The sequence below is a fragment of the Castanea sativa genome, chromosome 5 (assembly GCF_040712315.1).
Source record: "Castanea sativa cultivar Marrone di Chiusa Pesio chromosome 5, ASM4071231v1".
NCBI classification, from domain to species: domain Eukaryota; kingdom Viridiplantae; phylum Streptophyta; class Magnoliopsida; order Fagales; family Fagaceae; genus Castanea; species Castanea sativa.
The window spans coordinates 12,209,278-12,216,573 of record NC_134017.1 but is presented as its reverse complement, the minus strand read 5'-3'; the positions used below and the strand labels follow the sequence as shown (position 1 = coordinate 12,216,573).

General features: G+C 32.8%; 1 pseudogene; it reads left to right on the top strand.

Moving 5' to 3' along the window:
- Nucleotides 1-2,870: 2,870 nt before the first annotated feature.
- On the top strand, nucleotides 2,871-6,392 carry LOC142634733 (beta-xylosidase/alpha-L-arabinofuranosidase 2-like; annotated as a pseudogene).
- Nucleotides 6,393-7,296: the final 904 nt, after the last annotated feature.

Here is a 7,296-nt window from a genome sequence, read left to right as displayed (position 1 = left end):
GATATGCAATGAATGAATTAATGCATGTAATGCAATAATAAATTTTGGGTGTATGAATGGTCATTCTAGCCATCTTCATTGATTAAATAATGGGTGCAAAATCAAGTATCTACAATGAAAAATTAAAAAAAAAACACACACACACACACTGCCAAATCATATTAACCCAAAATAGTTTTATAAAAAAAAATACAATAAGTCATCAACCTAAACTAAAGTTGCAAAAGAGAATAAATAATATATATATATATATATATATATATATATAGAGAGAGAGAGAGAGAGAGAGAGAGAGAGAGAGAGAGAGAGAATAATTACTTTTTTGAAAGATAAATAGAAAATAAAATGAGAAGAAGCGTCAAAATAAAAAATATAGTCATGAATCAAATACCAAATTATACGAGTCATGCTATATAATAGAATAACATTATATTCTTGTAAACTATCTTCATATGCAATATGATAAGTTTTAACAATCATAGAAAAGAAAAAAGATAATAACTTAAAAACTCAAAACACAAAACCAAATTGTATCAACCCAAATTAGAATTTTAAAGAACACATAAATTCATCAATCTAAAGTAGAGATACAAAAACAATTTACACAAAAATAAAACATGAAAGAGAGAGAGAAAGGAATAACATTTTTCATGTGGGAATATATATATATATATATATATATATATATATATATATATATATATATATATAATGAGAGAAAGAATCACATATTTATAGTAATAGAATGGAGATAAGAAGAGTCGAAATAAAAGGAAGAGGAAGGGATAGATGAAGAGTGCCATTAAGGTTGAGAGCAGGTAAAAAGGACATTATGGTTGGAAATAGTTGAGAGAAATGGTTGGAAATTGATTGATGATGTGGTCATTAATGTGGCTCCACAGGAAAAACTATTTTCAAAGGATTGCAACCTTTGTGTGTTTGCTTTGCTCAAATCCAAATCCAAATTCAATTTTGAAACAATGAAAACATAAAACTTCATATTAATTGTAAACTAGTCTCACTACATAAATTCACTTTTCGCTTTTATGTCTTTTGCAGATCAAAAGTTGTCAAGAATTCCAATAAACACTATTACCACATCTATGTTTATGTAGGCATTTAATTTACATAGAAGCCAATAGCAACCGCGATAGCTATCATGGTTGCTCAATGCTTTTGACAATCTAGACCCAAACATTCTCCTTCTAGAATTTCATCTCTTTTCTTTAAACTTGCATATCAAGCTTTATGAACATACATCCCCCTCATCTTCATGATAATACAAAAGAAAATGAAGTTGATAGTTGTATATTTATTGGCTATTTTGCAACGGATCATCATTCCTTCAACTAATGACATAGGTGTACCTAATACATAATAATCGCCAAAAACAATGGTAAAATTCACCAAAACATCAATTACGGGTCTGAAAATAATATGTATACATATACCATATAAGAGGTTAATACTCACTGATTATTGTCCACAAAACCGCATGAAAAAAAACAAAAACAAAAAACAAAATACGTTTACAAATTAATGTCAAGTGCATGTTCTTCACAAATGATCTTGTACAAAATATTTGCGAGCTCCGACCCAAAATTTTGCTTGTTTATTACCAGCCCTAACACAATGACAAATGATTTTTTATTCATCCTTTCAAAGGAACATAGGCTACTGGAGCAGTCTAGTTAAATTGAATCGCTTGAATCACTTGCAGCTAATTTTTTGTAGTTTTTTTTGGGGTGGGGGAGGGAAGGGGAAATGAATGAAAGAATGTAAATGTTATTTTTTATGTAAAATTATAAATCATCCAATATATGATAATAAATTGCTTGTTTTTGAATGGTTTTGTTCATAATATAGACACAATTAGATTTGGTCTTCTTTTTTATTATTAAACTAGTCGCTAATTTGTGCTATGCATGGAATAATTAATTAAATATTTAATTAATCAACCTCATTTTTAAAGAAAAGGCTAAAAGAATTAGTGAAAGGCTAATTCACCCACCAAGAAAAAGCTAAAAATAAATTAAAAAAAGAGATTGAGAAAGAAAGAATGAAAAACTATTCCCTTTTAGAAAATAATGTAGAAAACTAAAGCAACATTAAGATAATGGGAAAACTATTTACAAAAGGATTGCAACCTTTGTGTGTTTACTTTGCTCAAAGCCAAAATCCAAATTCAATTTTGAAACAATGAAAACATACAACTTCATATTAATTGTAAATCAGTCTCATTACATAAATTCACTTTTCACTCTAATGCATTTTGTAAATCAAACATTGTCAAGAATTTTAATAAATACTATTGCCACATCTATATTTGTTGTAGGCATTTATTTTACATAGAAGCCAATAGCATTGTTGATTGATTGAATGAAATCATTGGATGATATAAACCCTTGATTATTTTCTCACCTTGATGCTATGTCTAGCATATGCAAATATGAAAATTAAATTTGGAGTACATGTATTGCAAAGAGCTATTTTGTTGGGTTTAGCAACATTAGACTAATGGAATTGTATTTATTACAAATTAGACACCATTATAATATTATTATTTGTCACAAAAGTATTTGCATGCCTATTTGTGCAGTCTAATAGATAACATTATTCTTTAACTATGACTTTATATTTTGTTAGCTTCATTCTGTTGTTAAATAAACAAATATACTATTCAGCACTGAAACTAGAAAAAGTCTACAAAAATGTCAACCGTGAAATAAGATCATCCTCACAATAAAGAGTAAAAGAGATAAGCTAACTCACAATAAAATTCAGAGAGACAAGCCAACTCACAAGTCTTTTTTTTCTTTTTTTTTTTGGGGGCTTATAATAGCTTCCTTCCTCCGTATATAAGAGCCTTCATGGGCGAGTATTGCATGCAACTCAATTACAAACAATGGCCAAAACACTTAGTCTATCTCACTTTTGCTTTCTGTGTCATCTACACTGATGCCGCGACCCCTAGTAACTTCACCTATGTATGTGATCCCGCCAGGTATGCCCAACTTGGATTGGATGTCAAATCACTCCCCTTTTGTGACAAGAAACTTTCCTACCAAGTCCGAGCAAGAGATTTGGTGAGACAAATGACACTGTACGAGAAGGTACGACAACTAGGAAATCGTGCTTACGGAGTCCCAAGATTAGGGATACCTGAATACCAGTGGTGGTCTGAGGCACTCCATGGTTTGTCCAATGCTGGTCCAGGTACCTTTTTTGATAATTCAGTTCCACATGCAACCAGCTATCCCACGCCAATTCTCACAACGGCTTCATTTAACGAGTCATTGTGGAACACAATTGGGAAGGTATAGGAGCATTTTGTTGAACAATAAAAATATAAATACACTGTTTAAGTTTTTCAAAACTTAAAAATGTTTAAAGTAATCGTTTTTAATCAATATTCATATGTATATACTCGTTTAAAGTAATCTTTTCTTTTTTTTTGATTTACTGTCATAATGTTTAAAAATGAAATAAAAACAGTTTCATAATTCTTAGGATTTTCTCTAAACTTAGGAACTTTTAAAAATAGTAAATTATTCTTTCAAATAGTTTGTGTTTTTAAATTTAAAATTATATGTAGTAGAGATAGATGAGCTAAAATTTGTTACAAAATGTAGGTTGTTTCCACAGAAGCACGAGCATTATACAATTTAGGGCATGCTGGATTAACATTAATTTTGGAGTCCAACCATTAACGTAGCAAGGGATCCAAGATGGGGAAGAATCATTGAGACACCTGGTGAAGATCCATTCGTAGTTGGCACCTATGCTGTGAATTACGTGAGAGGCTTGCAGGATGTTGAGGGACCTGAGAGTAATAAATATAAGGATTTAAACTCAAGACCACTTAAAGTTTCTGCATGTTGCAAGCACTTTACTGCCTATGATCTTGACAATTGGAAAGGAATTGAGCGCTACAGTTTTGATGCTAGGGTAACTACTATATGAAAATCATAATTCTAAAGTTGATATACCACTAACTATGATTCAAAAAAAATATTAAAGCAAAGTTTTTATTTATTTATTATTATTTGAAGGTGACGGAACAAGATTTGGTTGAGACATTTAACCGGCCCTTCCAAATGTGTGTTCAAAATGGAGATGTCAGTAGTGTCATGTGCTCTTTTAACCGTATTAATGGCATACCTGCTTGTGCTGATCACAAACTCTTAAAGGAAACCATTAGACAAGACTGGGATCTTCATGGGTACAATCTATCTAAATTCTAATCTCAATATTAAAGTACTAAAACTTAATTCGGATACTATTTTTGTAAGACTAACATTACAATCGATGCCAGATATATAGTTGCAGATTGTGATTCTGTTGAAGTAATGATTAAGGACCAAAAATGGCTAAACGTTGACAATGAAACTGCAGTTTCATACTCACTACAAGCAGGTTATTAATAATGTGCCTTACCTATTCTTTTTTTCGATTTCCTCGTTTGATTTTTTGTTCACAGATGTTTAATTTCTACCTGGTTTAGGTTTGGATTTGGATTGTGGAGTTTACTACACCGACAATGTTGAAAATGCTGTGAAACATGGGAAGGTTGGGGAGGGAGATGTAGACCAGTCACTGCAATACCTCTATGTTGTGCTTATGAGGCTAGGAATATTTGATGGACAGCCTCAATACAATTCTCTCGGTATAAATGATGTGTGCACTAGCGCCCACATCGAGTTAGCAGGAGAAGCAGCGAGGGAGGGAATTGTTCTTTTGAAGAATGACAATGGAGTTTTGCCATTGGCAACTAAAAGGAACGAAACCCTAGCAGTGGTTGGACCACATGCTAATGCTTCCGTTGCCATGATTGGCAACTATGCATTTAACACATATACTGAAGGTTCTCCATGTCAATACAGTACTCCACTTAATGGCTTCTCAAGTTATGGAAGTGTGAACTATGCAATAGGATGCTCCGATGTTAATGGCCTGTTTGGATGTTTAAAAAAAGAGGGGGAGTAGAGTAGAGGGAAGGGGAGTAATTCAATTACCTTGTTTGGGAGTTTTTTAAGGAAAGAGAGGGAGGGGTTTGGAGGGGTTTGAAGGGGTTTGAATTACTTCCAACCCCCTCATTTTTAATTCTCCCAAATTGGAGAGATTTGGAGGGATAGTAGAGCACATAAAATTATTGATAAAGTAAATTACCTAATTTACCCTTATTATATTTATAAAATTACAATGTTAAAAACAAAGGGAATAGCTAATTACTCCCTTCCCCCTTACTAATTATAAAAACATCCAAACAAGGTGGAGGGTAATCATTCTCCTCTACTCTCCTCCCCACTACTCCCCTCCCCTCTACTCTCCTCCTTCTCTAAACTCTCAAACAGGCCATAAATGTGCTAACGGGAACTTGATAGGCTCAGCCGTGGAAGCCGCCAAAACCGCTGATGCCACCATAATTGTTGCGGGGATAGATTTATCAATTGAGGTAGAGACCAGAGACAGGTTGGATATCCTCCTTCCTGGAAATCAAACTGATCTTATCAACCAAGTTGCTGATGTTGCGAAAGGCCCAGTAGTTCTTGTAATCATGTCTGCTGGAGGTGTTGATATCTCCTTTGCTAAAAATAACCCGAAAATCCATGCCATCTTGTGGGCTGGATATCCTGGAGCAGAAGGTGGTCAAGCCATTGCAGATGTCGTTTTTAGAAAATACAATCCAGGTAACATCTAATTTGATTCCTTGAACCAATGCAAATCTTTTATCTTCATGAGATTTTGCATCATTATTTACACCTTATTTTCTATGTTTTTCAGGAGGAAGATTACCACTTACATGGTATCAAGCTGATTATGTTGACAAGATACCATTTACATCCATGCAATTAAGGCCAGATGATAGCAAGGGCTACCCAGGTCGAACATATAAATTCTACGATGGCCCTACTGTCTTCCCTTATGGTTATGGCCTCAGCTACACAAAATTCAACTATACACTAAAAGCCGCGCCATCAGAACTGTCGACAAAATTAAGCAAATTTCAACACTGCCGTGACCTACCATATAAAAATGGAACCATCAAGCCTAGCTGCCCAGCAATTTTAATAGATGACATGAGATGTCATAATAAATTCACATTTGACATTGAAGTAAAAAATGTGGGTAACAGAGATGGAGATGAAGTTGTGTTGATTTACTCACAGCCCCCACTTGGTATTCTTGGAACTCATATTAAGCAGTTGATTAAGTTCCAGAGAGTTTCTGTTGCAGCTAGGACGAGTAAGCTGGTTCATTTTGCCATAAATATTTGCCAGGGCTTGGGCATTGTAGACTCCAATGGTAATGCTGTCTTGCCATCTGGTTCCCACACGATTATCGTCGGTGATCATCAAATTGTACATCCAATTCAGTTAACATATCATTAGAGGTGTGAGGAATGAGACTTTTAATTGAATAAAGATTTTTGTAAAGCCAATTTTCTTCAAGACTTTCATATATTGAATAAGATTGTTTTAAACTTTTAACACAACTTCTTTCCCTTCATCAATCCTTGTGGTTTAGGTTTTACTAATGCGTGTTGACTCTATGCATTTGCGCAAGTAATGTAAATGATTTGTAAATAGGAAAAAAAAAAAATAGTAACTTAAACACTAAACAATGTAATCATTATTTTAATCTTGATTTCAAAGAATATATATATATATATATATATATATTTTTTTTTTTTTTGAGGGGGAAAGTATAAAGAAAGCTCAAATCAAATATATATAAACAAAAAGTGTACTTTAAAGTAATGGATAACTTCCGAATACTTAATCATGGATGACTTCCTTATTTAATAAAATGTTATATAGGTGATTTTTATTTTATTTTTTAAAATTTTGTTCAGGGATTTATATTATATTATTACTGAAGTAAGATTCAATATTATGATACTACAACTTTTTATTAAAAAAAAAAAATTTGAATTCTTCCATGAAGGTAGGGTATTTCATTTCTTTGAATTTTTAGAGGTGAGATGATATTCCAAGTAGCCCAACATAATGAAATGATCCATGTGTATAGATCAAAAAACTTGGGTGTCATACCAGATATAACTGAAAGCTCGGATTTGTGCAAAAACACAAGAGCTTGTTCAGACTACCAAATAAAAATTACGGCTTGATAGCTTTTACTCTAACTTATAGAAAGTGCAGAGCAAAAGTAAATAAGCGTAAAGAATCGTTATCACTATCCTAAGTCATATTCATCCATTATTAACAATAAAAGGAAAGCTTAAAGAGTAGGGAACAGAGATGCAAATAGAAGATAACACCAAAACGTGTTATC